We start from the raw sequence: 22,016 nt of genomic DNA on the forward strand, positions 1-22,016 counted from the left end.
CGAGAGTTACCTGACTAAGGTAGAAATCAATCTGGAAAATAATCCAAATTGTTTTTGGATCTTTGTGAAAAACAAACGACGCAACGATGCTGATATTCCGTCAACAGTGATTTGGGACGAACTAACCGCGAGTTATGACGCCAATTTAAGTAATTTATTTGCATTATTTTTCAAAAGCATATACAGCGAACCTGCTGCACCTGCAGTTCACAATATGGAATGTATATCTTACGATGTTGACATCTCAGAATTTTAAGTGCGATTTGACGACCTATAACGCCAATTGACACTTTTGAATCTCAGCAAAGGCGCTGGGCCTGATCGTATACCTAACATTTCCCTTAGAAACTGCGCTGTTGGTCTATGTGAACCAATCACACACATCTTCAGCACATCGCTTGAAACAGGTCACTTTCCCACAATGTGGAAGTTGTCGTATAAAACCCCATACATAAATATGGCGAAAGGGCACACGTAAACAATTACAGACCAATATGCATCCAATCGTCACTTGCTAAACTACTGGAGAAGATCGTTCTACCACAAATAACCTTTCCATTTAAACACATTATACCTTTGATGGATGGATTCTTCTACGTCCATATCAACTACATTCTCGATGCACTTAACCATGGCCAAGATGTACATACGTTATACTCCGACGTCAGCAAGGCGTTTGACATGGTGGATCACGAAATTCTCTAAGTAAATTAAAAAGCTAGTGTCCGGTCAAGAGCCTTATATTCAAGAACCACAGAACACTCCTCAGACTATTTTCTACCTTCGTGCAGCCGATACTTGAATATTGCTCCATTGTTTGGGCACCATTTACTGACGTCCAAATAAACAACGTCGAAAAAGTGCAACGTAAGTTTTGTAAGTTCCTGCTGTATCACTTCCAAGACGGAAGCTGTGTTAATACGGGTGATATATACCACAGGTACAATATCAAGACTTTATACAGCAGAAGGCAAATAGCCGCTACGTTACGTTGCACTTTTTCGACGTTGTTTATATATCTATCCTTTTTTTATAAGGTCGTAAATGGGTTGATAGATTCCCCAGCAGTTCCGGTTCATCGGCTCCAGAGCTGATCTTCAATCGAGACTGTATCCGTTATTTGTATCCCGGTTCGTAGCTTACGGCGTATTATTTCTTTTCTATTCCGTCTGTCCACTAATAAGCACGTTGTAGCGTAATACGCGGTAAGACATTTATTAACTTTTTATAAATGTGTGTTTCTAAAACCTAATTTGTATTGTATTATTTGTATTATTTTGCAAATAAAGATTAAGCTTCGGCTTCACCCATCATAACAGTGGCGACGAGGGAAAATAAGCTATTTTTATCTAATACGCGCAACATCCAGAATGGCTACGTTGGAACAGGTCGTTGCGACTCTTTTGGAAACCGCAGAGCAAAAAAACAGCTTTTGGAGCGTCTAATCGATGCGAGAACAATCAACTCGATAGGACAAAATGAGCGGAAGTCGCCGCAAATAACAAAACGGGAGGATCGGAAACTCTAATGGGGGCGCTTGCAAAGAGTATACGGAAGTTTATTTATTACCCGGAGGAAAGCCAAACTTTCGCGAAGTGGTATGCACGGAACGAAGACAATTTTGGTGTGGAAGCGACGTTATTGGACGATGCTGCAGAAGTTCGATTGCTTTTACGGAAGGTATGCACGAATGTGTTCGACAAATATCGAGACTACATTTCACCTGCTCAGCCGCGTGATATCAGTTTTAAAGATAACATTGCAACGTTCAATGAATTATTTGGTAAGAAAGAATCGCAATTTAGCATAAGGGTAAAATTCTTACAGAACGTACGCTAAGATGAAGACATTGTAACGTACGCAGCTCGTGTTAATAAATTGTGCGAACGATTTTAACTTCGAGAGTGCACAGTTGATAATTTCAAGTGCATCATGTTCGTTCACGGTATTCAATCAGTGCGTGACGAAGAACTTCACGCCAAGCTTCTAAGTATGCTCGACTCCGAAACTAATGACAGACAGTTAACGATAGATATTTTGGTAGCCGAAATACAGCGGATGAAAATTTGAAAAATGATGAGCTCGTACGGGAAAATCAAATGAAAATACAAGCAATTTCTCTGCAAAAAGAAGCAAAATCCGCTACAAAATCAATGCCGAGCAGGCCTTGCTGGCAATGCGGGAATATGCATTTCGTTCGCGATTGCAATTTTACTAACCATAAATGTATGCAATGAGGCAAAAGAGGACATAAAGAGAGGTATTGTGCATATCTTTCGAAACAGAAGCCTATTACAAACTTTAATGAATTAAAGAGTAGGAAAACGCGAAAATTTGTTAAAAGCGTAGTTACAACGTGTAATAATATAATAAACCGGCGTTTCGTGACCATTGGAATCCAAAACATCCAATTTAAACTCCAGCAGGATTCCGGTTCGGACATAACGATCATTTCAACACGAAATTGGGAAAAGATCAGTAGTCCTCCATTACGTTTATGCAAAGGGTCAATGCGCGACACTTCAGGGAATCACATCCGAATTAGTGGTGAATTTGATGCAGACGTCAACATTGATGCAGACGTTCAACAGTGTTGAATTGCCGTGCAGCTTCGTCTCTTGGACCGCAGCTATTAATATTCCGTGCCTTCCGTGCCGACCCATGAAGACCGTTATCTCTTCGATCTTGCTCTGAAGTCCGTTACAGTTGAATAGTAAAATCTTCGTGTGCCTAGGGAGACTTATTGGAATGTGGGGTGTTAGTGATGTGGCTGCACGCTTCCTAGGGCTACCGTTAGTGGAACTTGACGACAACGACTGAAGTATTAACCGATCTGGGAGGGGTTGTTGTAGCCGCTACAACAACAACAACCGAGCACCACAGCATGGGCCCTCATAGGCCCTCGGCCAATCTCGCGTGGTGCGCAGTCTTGAGCATGCCCTAAAGTGACACCAGCCAAGGCAGGTGTTGCACTTGACTTACGTCACTTTAAGGAATATCCTGGACGGGCATACCGTGCAGATTGTTGGAGGAACTAGGAGTTGGCGGTGGCGTGTGGGTGGTGGTGCAGTTGTATCTATGGTGTGGTCTGTTGTGTCTGTGGTATTGTCTATTGTATTGTGTTGTGGTGCGGTTGTGTTTGTGTTGAGTTGCTCAGGCGGACTCTGTTGTGCCGTGGGGGCATCTCAATTGGTGCAGCAAGGGGCCACGTACGCAGTGGTCCATTGCCTGTGAGTCGTGAGGCCTGAGCGAACTCGGAGGTGGCTCCACCCATTGCATGTATTGCATCTGACGGAGATGGAGTTGTGGTGTAATCGTCTCTGGTACGCACAGCAGGTATATGTATCTGGCCCAGGGTTTGACTCAATTCCAGCCCTGAGCAGAAGTACGGGAAGAAGAAGTATCCCTATGGACGTACAACTATTGAGGGATATTTTGAACATGGTTAGATCGCCGAAACGACAGCCCTTGGTCGGGTAAAACCCCCGAGTCATTCCGGTACGTAGAACCGGCTGTTGTGGGAATGCTGGAAAAGTCGTCAATGCGTTTCCAGTACTGCATAATATTCGTTTGGGAGAGCAGCAAACGAACGAACATGATAGCTTTGCAACCGAAAGTGGGGAAGACAGACTTCTAGAAAACTCTAATTCGTCATCTTCTGCTGCGAAACGAGTCCAAGACAGATTAATAGCTAACTTTTTTCCTTATTATTTCTAGTTGCTTAATAATTTTTCTCCTTTAGACTGCGATCAAAATTTCAAATAGATACCCCATTGCAAAATTATACCCGAACCACATATAGGCAAGTTTTAACTAACTATTTGTTATTTAATTTATATTACTTTTTTAAATAGTGTAATCTGTAACTAAAACAGTATAAATTCAAGTTTCAAACTTGTGCAATATTTAAGCAAAACTCAACAAACCTTCGTAAAAACTTCATGTTTTTTATCGAAATAATATAAAAATTAAGTATGCAGCTTTATAATCCATTAAATTTTAGTACAATTAAGTGCAGGTGCAAGTTGCAAGTTGCTGCAAAATCCCTTGATTTTTTGTATTTTTTTTTTGCTGGTGGTGTTGTGCATTTTTTCTATGCGAAAAAATTGTAGAACGTACTTTGTATAGAAGAAAATTCACAACACCACCAGCAAAAAAAAATCAAAAATCAAGGGATCTTTCAACAACATCAAACTTGCACTTTATTGTACTAATATTTTCAAAGTTTAAAAAATTAAAGAGTAAAAAGAGTAGGAAAACGCGAATATTTGTTAAAAGCGTAGTTACAACGTGTAATAATATTGCTCGAAACCGGCGTTTCGTAACTATTGGAATCCAAAACGTCCAGCTTAAACTCCAGCAGGATTCCGGTTCGGACATAACGATCATTTCAACACGAAATTGGGAAAAGATCGGTAGTCCTCCATTACGTTTATGCAAAGGGTCAATGCGCGACGCTTCAGGGAATCACACCCGAATTAGTGGAAGCGGAAAGAAAAAGCAGGCAACAATAACAGTTTTTCCTCACTTAAAATTTACTAGGTACAGATGTTATATACCTTTTCCACTTATGGGAAACACCCATCTCGGAATACACAGCCTGCAGGAACATCTAAGCTAGCAGTTATTGGATACAGCCAAATTTACTTAAGATGTTCCCAAGTGTTTTTAGAGATGAAATTGGTCACTGTACAGCATATACAGTTCACCTGCATTTCAAACCGCAAGCAGTTCCCGTGTTTCGACCGAAGAGACCAATAGCATATGCAGCTCGCTGTCAAGTTGGAAGTGAACTGAAACGATTAGAAATCCAGGGTGTTATTAAGCCAATCAATTTTTCTAAATGGGCTGACCCAATCGTGGTTGTAAAAACGCCTCAGGCGAGGTGCGGTTATGCGACGATTATTCTACATGCCTTAACGAACAGCTGGAGAATCACACTTTTTCACTGCCACTTCCAGATGAAATATTTGTACATTTCAATGTGTGCGCATATTTTTCTATCGTAGACCTTAACAATGCCTATATGCAAATAGATGTGGATGAGGAAACAAAAAAGCTCTTAGTAATCAATCCTCATCGTGGATTATATACATTTAATCGCTTGGCACCAGGAGTTAAATCGGCACCCGAAGCATTTCAGCAAGTCATGGAGTCACTACTTGCGGAGTTTCCTGTAGTGCGATTCAATACGCTGTTTTAACAACACTTTTTATTTTTAAAGCAACTAAACGACAATTTTATCAATTTAGCTATTCAATAAACGTTTCCCTAACAACATTCCTTAGCGCTGTTGTCGGTACCGATAACAACGGCCGTTAATTTGACAACGTCTGGTTTGGTGTTGTTAGAAAAAACATAAACATTTCGCAAGCGCAAAAATAAAAAATTAAGTGAAAAAAATGTCATTGGAATACCTCGCTCATAGTTTGTCGCGTAGTCAGCAGGAGTTTAACGCATTGAGGGTGGATCGGCGTATGTTGCGGAGTGCGGACAACCCGTTTGAATTGCCACCAACAGAGTTCCATAAATTATACCAGCTAGGACCCAACTTGGCAGCCGATCTGGTTCAGCGGTTGGAAGTGTATTTAAAAGGCTCATGAGTAACCGCTGAAAAGCAGGTGAGGCACTAGATCTTTAAGCTTAATGCACCTTTTATAACTTCTCTTGTATTTTCGAAGGTTCTGTCTTCTTCTTCTGTTTTGGGTTTTTATGAAACTGTGAATTGAAAACTGAAACTTGAAACTGAAATATTTTCCTCAGCACCGGAGCCTTTTGTGGGGGGAACTATTGGGTCGATCGATTGTACCCATATTTCAATTTTGGCTTTACCTACCTTATTATAGTTCTACCTTTGATAAAAACATAGTAAGGTAAAACCGTTCTCTCAATTCGTCGGCCATAATTTTTTTTTGAAGTTTGCCAACATTTTAAAATCATATGAAATTTAGAGTAAAAAAAAGGAATTGTTCAAAGTTGTTGTTTGAGATAGAAAATGAGAATGTGTGTGTGAGTATGAGTGTAAAATTTTAAAATTAAATTGCTTGGAAACGTCAAGAATTTGAAAAATTCCTCTCAGCGGTTCTACCTTCTTATTTTTTTATCATTTCTACCTTATTATAGTTGTATCAAGTAAAAGCCTTTGAAACTCACAAAGTAAAATTTTGGAAATTTGAAAATTTATACAAACAATTTTGTGCGCAGAAAGGGAAAACTTGTTACATCACATGTATTTATGAGCACCAGGTATTGGGAAATGAAAATATCGTTTTGGATCAAATAAAATCTGGTTATAAAGAGTGGTCGCGAGAAAAATACTTATAAAAACATAAAATTAATGCTACCACAAAAAAGAAAGTAGTTCCATTTAATGGCATTCGTTGTTGTTGTTAACCATTTGACTTTTAATAAAATTATGACATTTCATAAAATTCATGCTACCTGATCACCAAAAATAATATATTTTTTTTAAAGCAGAAGATTTCAGCAGTCCACCCAAAGAAAGAAGGAATATGATGGACTTGAGAGTTTGAAATAATTTCGAAAATAGTGTTGTCGAAACAAGGTTTCAGAACGCATGAAGAGAGTGATCAAAATTATATTCATTCTTATTATGTTAGTTGTTTATCGGAGGTCGGTCTGTACAAGTTAACTTCCAATTTTTTGAATATATAGGAAATTCAAAATTTGTTGAAGTCAATGGTGTTGCGTTAACCACAAAGCCATATTTTTTGCAAAATCTGATGAGAAAGTAAATTTGGTCCAAAATATTTAAAAAGGCTTTATTTGGAAAGAACTAGATTTTTAAATAGCAAGATTTCATTTAAAATAAGAAAATGAAAAAATAACATAATGCGGTCGAGGTTTTTATTACAAAATACAGTCATCGACTAACATTCGTGGCAAAAGGTTGCGTTTTCGACAGAGTTCGCTTTGTGTCGATTTTCTTAGTGCAGTTAGTGCAGTGACATTACCTGCGAAATTTAACCTCCAAAATGCCCTCTGGGGCTTATAACCCAGGGGACAACAGGTTCGCTTCTTATGCGGCCAGTCCCAAACGCAAAACAAAACGCCCTATGAAAGCATTTAGTGAATTCCCAGACCTTCCGGATATTAGCAAATCAACACCCAATCCCAAATACATTATCATGTCCTCTACCAATGAACAGAAGCCGATTTCGCATTTTTCTTGTTTTGCAGTACAAAGGTCCTTGAATCTGATTAGCAAGGATGTAGAAAAAATAACTGAACTCAGAGACGGAAACTTACTCCTCCTAGTCAAGGATAAACATACGGCCGAAAAATTCATCTTGTCCAAGCAATTACTAGGACTATGCGAAATTAGTTGTAAATACCACGAAAACCTCAATTTCGTGAAAGGTACAGTCTATGCGCCGTACCTCAAAAACCTTCCCGATGAGGAAATTGCCAAAGAATTGGCATCTGAGGGCGTAGTGAGTGCCTATCAATTTTCCAGAATAATTGATAGTAAAATTACCAGAGCTTTTCTCCTTACCTTCGACTCCTTTAGAGTCTCGGAAACCATAAATATTTCGTGGCATAAAGCTAAGGTAAGAGGGAATACTTTCCAATACTACACGCCAACGCTTGGGTCACACAAGAAACATTTGTGTGACTTGTAGCCTACCTCCTCACATCAATGCGGAATGTATTCGAGTAAAATGTGTTAACTACGATGAAAGCCATCCTTCGAATTCCAACAAATGTTCGAAATTCCTACAGCAAAAAGAGATACTTAAAATAAAGACACAACGCAAATGCACAATTAAGCAAGCCAGAGAGTTCTACTCAGCTCAACTTCCAGTATCATCAGCTCCATTATCCTTCGCTGGTATTATGTCCCGCCCTATATCTTTTAACACGCCACCAGCAACAAACTTAGAAACCCCCGCAAATGCCCTTCCTCACCAAAAAGATCAACATTTCTCAAAAAAAAAAAACGAAACCAAAAGCACTAACAACGACAAATCTGATAACAACTTTCACAATTATATCGTATCACGACCGCTAGCATCCAGTGAACTCCCCTCGTCTTATACTCAAACAAAAGCCAACCTCAACAACCCCGAAACAATGCAACCCAAATCTTCAATAATGTCTCCTATGAGCCGCTTAACGCAAGAACTACTGAGTACAAATCGTTATTATTCCTCTTCCCGATTAGGTTCAGACTCGGAAAACGAACAGTTGAAGGATACAAGGATCAATAGCCCACTCCAGCTTGATGACCTTTAACGTCCTTCAATGGAACATACACGGTCTTTATAATAACTTTAATGAACTAAAACTATTAATCAATGAACTGTCTCCCTCTATAGTCTCCCTCCAGGAAACACACGTCCCTTTCATAAGTCCATACTAATTTCTAACTCACTCCACAGTTACTTTCACAACCTACCACATAACACCACATGCAAACAAAGTATATGTGTCATGGTCAGAAAAGGCATCGCACACAAACTGCTAAATATCCAATCTCCGCTATCGCTTATTGCGATTGAAATCAATGTCGGCATCAAACTCACAATCATATCCGTCTACATTCCGCCCCAACAACACTTCACCTTCAAAGACCTCGTGGACATTATATCAGGTATCACGACTAACATTATATTGGTAGGTGACTTAAACGCATGGAGCCCTTTTTTGGTGATCCGCTTCAAATAACGCAAGAGGGAAGATAGTAGAAGATTTTATTCTTTCTACTAACTTTATGGTGTTAAATGATTTGGCCCCACCCTGTTTACAACGCATAAAACTTTTACGCATGTAGATGTATGTATGTGTTCAACGAGTTTGGCCCCAAAACTCACGTGCGCAACCTCCCATTAACTACATGGAATTGACCATTTTTACCTACTCACTAGGCTCGTTACCGCGACGTCAAACCCAGGGCTCCTAACCCAAAATTTATCACACGAGCGAACTGGACACTGTTCCAACGTATTGCAAACGAAACCTTAACAAAATATCCGCAATCCCCCAACGTTAACAAAGAAGCCAAAAACTTGACAAAAACTATTCGCACAGCGGCCCATCTGTCGATCCCTCAAACTCATCACAAAATTCAAAAAGCTCTAATTCCGTATTGGTCACCACAACTGGCTGGTTTACGGGATAAGAAACAACTGTTAGGCACAATTTTAAGAAAAATCGCTCGCTCACTAATCTAGTGGAATACAAAAAAGCGAACGCTTTCTTCAAAAAGAAACTTATAGAGGCAAAAAGACAAAGCTTAGAAGACTTGACCAGATCTATTACCCCTAATTGCAACCCCAGAGATATCTGGACCAACTTAAAAAGGCTTTCGGGTACCCATGCGCAGTGTTGCCAGGTTTTCGGCATGAGATAACGTCCCTCTTGGTCTGAAAAAACGTTATTTCCTACACAAAAACGTCTTTTCCATGTACGCACACAGAATTGTTCTTATTAAACTTTTATTATATACAAAGGTACAAATGTACTTAAGGTATATTAAAATGTCATTTCGACAGAGCACATTTAAAGTTCATTAGTGGTATTCACCAAAGTGAGCAAGTGGCCTGGCACTCTGGCAAAACTGCAGATGAGCTCAAGCAACGACTGTTGATAACAATTTGGTGAATACCACTATTGTAAACTGGTTTGAGATAGTTAATATAAAAATCCTTTTATATATACACTTGTGATCAGCTGATTAAGTCATCAACATTATGATCGATTTTGGCTGTTTTTCTTTTGTTTATTAATTGTTTATTATTTTTTCATAAAAGCCTAAAGCCTCATTATATAACTAACACAATATAAATCCACATTTCAAACTTTGTGAAAAAAATTATAAAAAATCTGCAAACTTTTAGCTAGATTTTCAAGTTTTTATTCAGATTTTTTAGAATTTTTTTGAGTATACAGTTTGATAGCCTATTAAAATCCAGGGTAATAATGTGCAAGTTTTAAGTTGCTAAAGAATCGCTTTGATTTTTAATATATATTTTTTTTGTAGACCTTTGGTTAGGTGGTCGGTTGTCGAAAATGCTAAATTACGTTCTGCTAAGAAGGAATATGTTGGTTTTGCGAGCGTGCGTGTTGCAATAGATCAACTCTTCCTGATTTGCCTTTTGATATGCAATTGCAAACATTGTAATAAGCCTTATAACCTCAGGTGTTTACACAACCAGCCTTTGAACGCGGGATCCTCAGACCAAGAATAAAAAAGATGCGCGTACGCTTGGTTTGCATCATATTTAAGTCATATGTGCCCAAAGAATAAATATCTTTTGAGGCACCTGCTGCAAAAAAAGCTTGTAAAGATTTATTAAGAAAATAATTCAAAATCAGTTCTACTTAAAAGATTTAGTAACAAATTTGCCGAAAGTGTGAGCGTAAGGACTTAATCTACAAGCAAATAGTACGCGATACATTGAATATATTGTGCATAGATAAAAATTACTGGGAAGTTAAAAAACGTAATTTTTTACACAAAAAACGTCCAAACGTCAACAGGATACAAAAAACGTCCAAATGACGTTAAAAACGTCAACCTGGCAACGCTGCCCATGCGAATACTTCAGTTAAAGTATTAGACACAGGTAGTGGGTCCATCTGTACGTCGGTAGATATTGCAAATCATCTCGGGTCCGTCTGGTCGAAATACTCAGAAGATAGGAATTTCCATAAAGAGTTCGTGGTCAAAAAGAACTCAAATCTTAGCCGAAGAGTACACAAACATCTCATCCTCACCGGGAGCACGTAGAATTCAGACGCCCATCACGCTATTCGAGTTCGAGAGAACTATAAATGCAATGTCTGGCACATCGCCAGGTCGTGACCGTATCACATATCCTTTGTTAAGATATTTGCCAGTGGAAGTCAAAAGAAGAGTGATCGACCTGTACAATACCATTTTTATACAAGGTAAATACCCCCATAAGTGGAAGAATGCACTTGTTCTCCCTATCCCAAAATCAAATCAAGACTCCACAACTGCTGCCGGATACAGACCGATATCCCTTTTGCCGTGCCTAACTAAAACGTTGGAAAAAATTGTAGCCAATCGGATTGCCTGGTTCGCGCTATCTAACAATCTTTTCGTCGTACACCAAGTAGCATTCAAAGAAGGTCAAGGCACAATGGACGCCTAACTTATTTTTGAGCACTTTGCCTCTTCGGCCCTGTCCACCAAAAACCATATTTCCGTCCTGAGCATTGACTTCGAAAAGGCTTACGACAGAATTGGGCCACATGTCGTCCTCCAGCAGCTTGCTCGTTGGAAAGTGGGTAACAAAATCTATAAATTTGTTAAAGATTTTCTAAGTAATCGGTTCTTTGCCGTCAAAGTAAATGATAAATATTCAGATACTTACAAATTGTTCAACGGTATTTCTCGGGGTTTACCACTTTCTGTGGTGCTCTTTATGATGGCTTTTGACGAAATAAATGAAATTCTATTGAAATACAAAAGAGTGAATCACATAATATATGCTGACGATTTACCACTTTATTCCAAGTGTAAAGATTTATCGGTGGTACAAACGGATTTTACCCATATATTGACAGATATGGGAAACTGGGGTAATACCTCGGGAGCCAGGATATCGTTTAGTAAATGCAAAAGCTTTCATATATGTAATAAAAAAACTTTCTCCACCTATAAATCTAACGTTTAATAATGTGCACATTAAGAGCTTCAATACATTAAAAATTTTGGGGATAATATTTGATTCAAAACTAACTTTCAAAAATCATTGTAATTACGTTAGAACAACACTTGTTAAGAGATTAGATATAATAAGACATTTATCATCGAAGCACTGTCTCGTCCACCCCAAAACGCTCATCAACGCTACCAAGGCCCTGATCCTTTCCAAAATAGACTATGGCCTACCGATCTACGGCCACTGTGCGAATACATTAATCTCATCCAACCACCATATCAAGTAGCTGTCAGGTTCACCTTAACAGAAACAGGACTCCCCTCAATTAAAGAAAGGATAACGTACAGCACCTTATAACTAATCCCAAAACTACTGCAGTGCAGAAATGCAATGTTATATGATGTGGTCATCTCGATTAGAAAAAGAAAGAACCCTATGTCTCGACCATCGTCAATTGCAAGAAGTATCAAGGCAGCAAAACAAACAGGAATCAGTATCAAACCGGATAAATTCAATTATAAATGCCCACCTCCCTGGTTCGAGCCTCACAAGTCGGTGATCCTCGACATGCAGTCAAACAAAAAAAAATATATACGGACGAGTCAAAAACGACGTCCACCACGGCCTTGCGGTAGTGGATGCCGACCAAAACACTTTCCATGCTGGACACTTGCTCAATTTTTGCTCTGTTTACACAGCGGAAGCCTGCGCGGTACTTCAAGCAATCCAGTATGCACTCAGAACGGGGGAGAAATACATAATATGCACCGACAGCATGTCTACGATTCAATCCATATCAAGTACTTCGACCAGCAATCTTCTAAATGCCTCAATTCGTAACGCATTGGCGCTGGGAAACAAGTTAATTAAAATTATGTGGGTCCCTAGTCACGTCGTAATACTTGGCAATGACGCTGCAGATGCAAGCGCAAAGATGGCAGCTAACCAACCTCTTCTTGCATTGAAAGTATTCGTCAAAGGAGATGTTAATCGACTGGCGAATTCAGTTACAGCTAAAACTAAATACGAAGAATGGTGCAAACTCCGTCATCACTACACATTTTTCAACACAGAAGGACTTAAACCCATTTTCCCGAAGGAAGTGAAATCTAACGATCTCAAATCGTTCATCCGCTTACGTATGGGTCATACGATAATAACCCACAGCCACCTCCTCAATGGCCTAAGACATCCACCATGCCAGTTCTGCAAAACTGATTCAGTGTCAGTCATCCACCTTCTCGATGAGTGTCAACACTTCGCCAGAATAAGGTCCAACGTATTTGGTAGCAATACGCCTTCTAGGACTTTGAAGAGCTCCAACTCTGAAGTCATCAATAATATCAATAAATAAGATATTGCAACTAAGCTTAAGAAAATAATATAGAGTTAGTTATCGATGAGCTAGTAAAATAGGGTACACTTAAAGAATATTCTAATAAGCGAGCCGAAGGTAGTAACACTAGTGCTCTATCTGAATGTAAAGTAGTGGATTGTCACTTCTTTTCATATATATAATAATCTATATATATAAAAATTGAATGTTTTTCATATGACCGCGATGCCTGACCAAACGGCTGAACCGATTTCAATTCTGTAAAAAGCACATGTTTGGACCATCTGTGTGGAAGGTTTTTCGATTTAAAAAAATTTGAAATTTTTAGTTGTTGTTGCCGAAAAATTACGAAAGCTGAGACGTCACCATTTTACAATTTTATAGTTTTCCGTATATTGTATGTCACTAAACTACCAAACGGCTGGACCGATTTCGTTCATATTTGGAACATATATCAGTACCTTGAAGGTAAATATTTCGACTAAAGATTTCATCGCTAGGTGGCGCTGGGGTCGGGATATTCCTAAAAATTACATTTACTTGCTGATTTGGCTCATATTTAGAATGCAATTTAGCCAATTGAAAATAAATATTGGGACTAAAAATGTACACAATAGGTGGCATTGTGGACGAGATATTCCTAAAATTCTTATACACTGGGATAATGATAGATATCTACTATATATTTGTGAAAGTATTTATGTATGTGCCAGGTTGCAGTCTAAACGGACGGACAGAATCGAACAATATTTTGACAGAGTATTGCCATGACACCTGGGCCTATAAGAGGGTGAAATTGGGATCCGACAAGGGGGCACATCCCTTAGACGTGAAGTTTTTTATCAGCTATAACTTCGAAACCATAAGCCCCACGAACTTGAAGTTAGGTAAGCAGGCACAGCTACAGTAGGTGCTTATAGTAAGTTGTATATGAATGAGTTTATAAAAGGAGGCGTGGCACATCCCGTAGGCGTGGAATATTTTATCAGCTATAACTTGGGAACCATAAACCCCAGGAACTTGAAATTTGGTATGCAGGCACAGCTACGGTAGGTGCTTATGGTAAGGTGTATATGAATGAGTTTATAAATGGGCGTGGCACATCCTGTAGGCGTGGAATTTTTTATCAGCTATAACTTTTATTTATTTATTTATTTATTTGTAAGTCATATGAAACAATTAATTTCTTACTGACTACAGAAAGGAATTGCTTAGGAACTAGTTAAAGTAATTAGTTAAAATAATTATACAGTAGGCTCCGGACAGCTCCAGGCGACAGGGACGGGTCGAAGTTAGGAATATTATTTAATTCAAATAGAGTTCTTGGTATGGGAGCAAATTTAAGGTAATCAAATTTAGGAAACTCAGTGTAAAACAGAGGGACGTGTCGGAGATTCCATGCAGGAATAAAGAAGTTTAGTTTATCCAGTAGGGCAGGGCAGTCAACTGTATAATTTATCAGGTTATACACAAAGCTGCAAGAGAGAAAGGAAGATCTGGACTGTAAAGTTTTCAGGGATAAAAGTTGACAACGGGATTCGTAGGGAGGTATAGGATCAGTAAAGTTTAAAGAACGGAGTGCAAACTTAATAAATATTTTTTGGATTCGCTCTATACGGTTAATATGGGTTACGTGAAACGGTCTCCAAATGAGGGCTGCGTAATCAATACGAGATCTTACTAATGAAGTATATAGCATCTTGAGCGTGTACGGATCCGAGAACAATATAACAGTTACGTCTTACAAAAGCAAGCATAGCGTACGATTTCGAAACAACATAGTTGACGTGGGTGGTAAATCGAAGTTTGGAATCAAAATATACACCAAGATCTTTGAAGTCTGTAACATGATCGAGGGTTGAGCCAGAAATTTTGTAACTAGTTAGTAACGGGCTATATTTTCTAGTGAATGTGGAATTAAAACACTTCTTTACATTCAGAAAAAGCCGATTCCGGGTGCACCACGACTAAAGCTTATCAAGCTCAAGTTGCAGTGCGCAGGAGTCATGCAAGTTTCTAATCGTAGAGTAGATTTTAAAGTCGTCGGCGTACAAAAGGAATTTTGAAGTTTGGAGGCAGGAGCTGACATCATTAATAAATAATGTAAATATCAAAGGCCGCAGTATGCTACCCTGGGGGACGCCTGACTGCGCGACGAAAGGTTGTGGAGATACGTTGTCAAAGGCAACTACGCACCGTCTGTTATCTAAATAAGACCGAATCCACTGCAAAAAAGTTGAGTGGAAGCCCATATCTGATAATTTAGCCACTAAGATTTTATGGGAAACTCTATCGAAGGCTTTAGAGAAGTCAGTATAGATCGCATCAACCTGATCTCCATCCTGAAAGGCTGCAAAGCAGTCTGCAGTGAAAACTGCAAGATTGGATACAGTTGACCGGCCACTGACGAATCCATGTTGATTTGGGCATATCAAGCTACGGACTGAGGATGACAACTTTGCTTTGATGACGCATTCGAAAATTTTAGAGACAGTGGACAATTTCGAAATCGGTCGATAATGGCTAACATCATTCTTATTGCCACTTTTAAAAACTGGGGTTATAGAGATTGGATAGAGACTTATTAAAAAATATCGTTAAGGGTTTGATAAGGGCGGGACATTTTTTAAAAATAATGGCGGATAAGCCGTCAATATCCATTTGTTTCGAGATTTTCAAAGACTGAATACCCTTTTCAACGTCTTCAGATGACAGAGTAACCGACCCAAATGATAGGGTAGCGTCGGAGACACAACTGCGGATGGGACTGCTGTCCAACGCGGTCACAAAGTTTGAGCAAAAATACTCGGTAAATAGATTAGCCGCCTCTTCAGGGGTATTCGCGAGCTTTTCTTTATAGAAAACCGATGAAGGTATGTACGAAGTAGCTTTCTTGGATTTAATATAGCTCCAAAACGCCTTATGATTATTTTTGATATTAGCTTCTTGATTACTGATATACTTTTTATAAAGATATTTGTCGAGATAATTAAACTCTTGTAGGTAAAATTTGTATAGATCGTAGTAAGCAGACGAGTTCGAAGCCTTGTATTTCTTATAGAATTTGCTTTTCCGATTTTTTAAATACTTTAGTTCTTTAGTATACCAGGGCAAAGTGTAGGCCTTCCTAGGAAAAGTAGGAATGAGATCTAAGCACAACTCATAGACATAAGATTTAAAAGTTTTAAAAGCACTTGAAGTGTCTAAATTTTCGAGAAGGTCGGTCCAGTTATGACCCGTTAAAACTAAGTTCAAATGTTCAAAGTCGCAAAGATTATAATTAAACGTTGGCCTGAGACCATCAACTGGAGCAGTATAAAATTCATAGGAAAGTAGACTTAACACTAGAGGAATGTGGTGGATATTGCCTACGGATACAGGCGAGTTGCACTCAGTTAACTGATAGTTTAAATTACTGCTTAAGAATATCAAATCCAAAAGACGATTTAGCTTGTTCAAATAGCTGTTAACTTGTGATAATCCAATACTTAAGAGACTATCTATGGAATACAGATCACTTTCGTCTGATGCGCTTACAGGGGTTAGCCATAATGAGTTGTTAAGTTTACGCCATAATACAGAGCTCAAATTGAAATCACCTAACACACATAGATAATGATCGCCTATTCTGGAACTAAGAGATACGACATTATCCATGTGAGATTTGTAAATAGAGCTGCTACTATTCGGCGGAATATATGATGCACACAGAAAAAGTCGTCCCGTCGAGCCTTCCAGACCAATACAGAGTTGGCCGAGAATTGTATCTCAGTTCTGTAGTTGAACTAAGGACGAGTTGTATTTACGCTGCTCTGCAACGGCCGGTTTTAGATTCATCTCTATCTTTCCGAAATACATTATACAGATTTGGGTCAAAAAATTCCGAGTCATAGAAGTTGGGATTCAGCCAGCTTTCGATTATAACGAAGGCATCGTAGTCTAAGTGCGAACTTGATCTATGAACCATACTAGCTTTTGTCCGCATTCCAGAGACGTTTTGGAAATATATTTTAAAATTATTCCCCCATGGGGAGGAGCTACGATGGTACTGGCTGATCCCCTATTCGTTGAAAAAAACGAAAAGGGCGAACAGTGACGTTTGCAGGCCAGATCTCAGGCTTAAGCAACTTGGGAAAAAAATCCTCGGCGACAGGTAGTTTGAAGTTAACATGTTCTAAATCATCCATTGAGGCATCTTTCTTGACGAGCTTATGACAAAGTAGCGACTGTTTTTTGATACCCGAGTGTTTTTCCACATATTCGAGTATGTCATTACAGCCTACAGAAGGCTTGAAGGTAGCTAAATGAAGCCACTTCTTACGAACAGCAACCTTCTTAAGAATAGCAACATTCAGTTCTGTGTTAGTATTTGAACCAACAACACGCAAATCATTGATTCTCTTGCCATTCGGATTAACGACTTTGATGCGATCGTTATTTACTTGGTGGGCTGCGTTGTTACGGACGTCTACGGCTGGTACTCCAGGCGGAGGAATTTCGGCAGACCCTAATGCATCAGCATAACTCAGCCTAGAGACATTGCGAGTGTCAACGCCGAGTACACTATCCACGGCTGGAGAGGTAGAGCGAGATGATATTGTTTTATTATGTGTATGTAAGAGTTTGTCAGGCGGTGCATTGGCGACTGCACTAGTAGAATTAAAAACAGTGTAAACAAGAGAATTAACATTAGGCTGCGAAGCATCGACATCATCATTAGCGGGAGCGGGCTGCGAAGCAGTAACATCAACATTGGCGGAAGCCAGAGAAGCAGTATGTACCTTTGGTGAAGCAGGGGCCGCGATAGCGTTGGTAGAATTTGGGGTAGAGTGAAGAGAAAGTCTGCGAGCATTCGCGCATTTTTTGCAAACATATTTATCGTTTGAATTTGAGAAATAGTCTAAATCAGCAGGCGAAACACCAACACAGTTGGGATGGTATATTTCGTTACAATTATTGCATTGCACTTTAGGCTTCGCGCGATCAACTTTTTGGTTGCAAACACACGGCATAGTGATGGATAATATTCATATCAATTTTATTAGAAACGACAAGAGTCACTGTCTCATTGCACTAGGCAAAATGTCGAGATAAGAATCACAATAAATTATGTTTATGAGAAATATTTAGAGCGCACTAAAGACACGTCCGCACAGTACGACGACTCAACTTGTTTTTTTGGGAACCATAAGCCCCACGAACTTGAAATTTGGTATGCAAGCACAGGTACGGTAGGCGCTTATAATAAGGTATATATGAATAAGTTTGTAAAAGGAGGCGTGGTCCGCCACATCCCGTAGATGTGGAATTTTTTAAAAACTATAAATTCGAAAGCATGAGTCATATGAACTTTAAATTTGGTATGCAGGCATAGCTATGGTATGTGCTTATAGTAGGCTATAAATAAATGAGTTTGTAAAAGGGGGCGTTGCACATCCTATATGCGTGGAATTTTTTATCAGCTATAACTTCGGAACCATAAGCCCCACGAGATTGAAATTTGGTATGCAGGTATAGATAGGGTAGACGCATGATTCAGCAATAGAAAGGTTTTGTAATAAAACAGTCTTCTCGCTCCCACACATAAAATCGGCTCCTTTACTTGTGCAGAATGTTGCTTACTCTACAGTTTCTAGTGATATTAGTAGTAAAACCAAAAAATCGTCATACTAAATGTAATTTTCTAGAACAAGTGTAGAATAGTGACCGTTTAGCTACAAAATAACCAAAAATGCCGATAGATAGAACTTTTTACGATGATTACTACGATACGAGGACCAGGTGGGCCACTGGGTCGTGGTTTTAATGTATGTGCAAAAGGACCAGGTTTCATACTAGTAACTTGTTATGCTGACCTGCACCTCTTTAAACGTAAAAAACTGATATATGTGTTGAACACCATCTCTTCGTGGCCCATCGGCAATATGATTCGGTTGCCGAATGTGCCATGGTCCAAAACAAGTAGTTGTCTAGGTGGTCCCATGTTATGCAGCGTTGGACCAGAGGTGGTCAGGTCCAATCACATCACAATGTTATTGCAACCATGTTTTCTCCATATATTTGGACCATTTTGGTTACTAGTGTTGGTTACAAGGTTTCGAGGACCTGTACCAGTGTTTAACCTAGTCCCACTTTTGCAGGGCACTGAATTGTTGAAACCCAAAAGTACATCATGATAAAATATGTAATATCGAATTAAAGATAATAACTTGTACTTTCTAAATAATATAAATTTCTTTACAATTATGCAGTTTTTTTCAAAAAAATGTATTTCATGAAAAAATAACATTTTATATTAATATTTAAAAAATTTAAAAACTGAACTTTAACCTTCTAGAACGTCTTGATTTTTTTACTTGCGCCAAATAATTTTGGCATGGTTGAAATGAGTTCTATTTATCTGCAGTTTTCCTTTTTGCATAGCTGAACGGTCGGTTCCAGGAAATGATGAATAACTTAAATCAAAAATGTACATATTTATGTATTGTTTAGTATTTCCATTAAAACGCCAAATATATTGCAAATTCGCATAGAATAAATAATACACATTTTACTTCTAATTGTATACTTTGCGTACTTTTTGTAGTACCTTTCTACTACCGTTTTCGCAAAAGGCGATCACATTATTCCCCTTTCTCCTACTTCCAAAATACAAATCTAGATAAAGGAATGTCAAATTTTAGCTGTCCCAAATTACACAACCTTGTGTTATTGAATCATGGGGTAGACGCTTATAAAAAGATATATATACAAGAGTTTGTAAAAGGCGTGGAAAATGTATCAGCTATAACTTCAAAACCATATGTCACATGAAATTAAAATTTGGTATGCAGACGTATCTATGGTAGGTGTTTATAGTAAGGTAATATATAAATGGGTTTGTAAAAGGGGGCGTGTCACATCCCACAGGCGTGGAATTTTCAACCAGCCATAAATTGGGAGCTATAAGTCACATGAACCTGAAATTTGGTATGCAAACATTGTATGGGAGGTGTTTAGAATAAAGTATATATAAATGTGTTTGTAAAAGGGAGATATATATGTATTCAACCATTAGACCACTCGGATATTTAAAACTGTGTGTTTTTGAAACTTTACAGTCTTTAGAGAATTTTGAAATGGAAAGATTAAATCATTTTATTGATCCCGCGATGCTGTTAAGCGAAACATGTTCGTGTATAATGAATGAAACTACTTCTGAAATAAGCATTCTACCGGAAAAGTGCAGCTATACTAAAACAGCTTACCGAATAGGAAGCTAAACGGAATGTACCATAACAGACTAATTTTAATTTAAACATTCTATCGTTTCCTTAATTCAGCTAATATTAATAATGGAACAAGATTTTTAGTACAGAAAGTGATGATTAATATATATTAGTTGAAGTATGATAAAGGTAAAAGTTTGGCTCATAAGGATGCCTTAATTTAAACAGAAAGAAAATAGTTTTCCTCCTCTAATTTATGCTGAGCTGAATATTTGTATTACTGTTTTATATTTTGACGTGTTTGCCCCGAACGACGTCGGGTGCTCTGCTAGTACTATAATAAAACTGTAGATTGTTTGTCTGTCTGTTGGAACTCACTAATCTCCGGAACTACTGAATGGCTTTTATGGGGCTTTAACTGGTATATAGAGAGTGACCTCGGACGTAACCTAGGGTATAAAAAAATTAGATCTGACAAGGGGGCGTGGCACCTTCCATAGGCGTGACATTTCTAATCAGCTATAACTTCGAAGCCGTAAGTCACATGACTTTGAAATTTGGTGTGTTGGCATACATATTATGGTAGATGCTTGTAGTAAAGTACATATACTTTTGAAAAACGGGCGTGGCACATCCTATAGGAGTTAAATTTTTAATCAGCCATAACTTCGGAATCATACGCCACATGAATTTATAATTCTCCTCTGAATCGTAAAATATACTTTTGCAAAAAATGGCGCTGACAAATGACGTCGGAGTGGAGATATTTCGAGAACCCGTCTTTATCGTATGGCCTGGCTTAACGGGTATTAACTTTATGATAAGAACTGTTTCCCCAAAATAAATGGACCCACAACATAGCTGGCGCTGACATCACGATATTTAGATGCCCCTCTACAAATTTACATTTTAGATGACTTAATAAAGCCCCATACTATTAGTAATCTCCACAGGTATCCTAGGCACATCAACGGGTCATGGGTATTTCAAGAAGAAGTGTGCTGAATTATAGAGAACACAGTAGGAATATCAATGACCCCGTTTGAACGGGAAAACTCATTCATCCCGTGAAACAGCAGGATTATAGTAGAAGATTACGCACTCTCAGCAAACCTTGCAATTCTTTCAGATATCTCACAGGTGGAAATAAAAGCTCATAGCATCGAAGGATATTAGTACTTAACCCAAATGTTATCTCAGCGCTATTATTCTTGGCCTATGAGTAAGCAAGGTTCTGCTTTTCAGTCCTTTCAGTTTTTGCATAGCAACACTATTTTAGTATAAGATGATGACGGAGTCCACCGCCTGACTATGACGAGGTACGTACAGCAATAACGCGGCTGAAAAACAACAAAGCCACTGGAGCTGACAGCCTGCCAGCTGAGCAATTCAAGTACGGCGGCGAGGAGTTGATAAGGTGCATGTATCAACTCTTGTGCAGAATATGGTCAGATGAACGCATGCCCGACGACTGGAATTTAAGTGTGCTCTGCCCAATCCACAAGAAAGGTGACCCCGCCATTCGCGCCAACTACCGCGGGATCAGCCTTCTAAGCATAGGTTACAAGGTCTTATCGAGCGTATTGTGTGAAAGACTGAAGCCCACCGTCAATGAACTGATTGGGCCTTATCAGTGTGGCTTTAGACCTGGCAAATCCACCATAGACCAGGTATTCACAATACGCCAAATCTTGGAAAAGACCCGCGAGAAAAGGATTGACACTCACCACCTATTTGTCGACTTTAAAGCCGCTTTTGACAGCACTAAAAGGAGTTGCCTATACGCCGCTATGTCTGAATTTGGCATCCCCTCAAAAC

Source organism: Rhagoletis pomonella, unplaced genomic scaffold (genome assembly GCF_013731165.1).
Source record: "Rhagoletis pomonella isolate Grant_MI unplaced genomic scaffold, Rhpom_1.0 Rhpom_scaffold_00159, whole genome shotgun sequence".
NCBI classification, from domain to species: Eukaryota; Metazoa; Arthropoda; class Insecta; order Diptera; family Tephritidae; genus Rhagoletis; species Rhagoletis pomonella.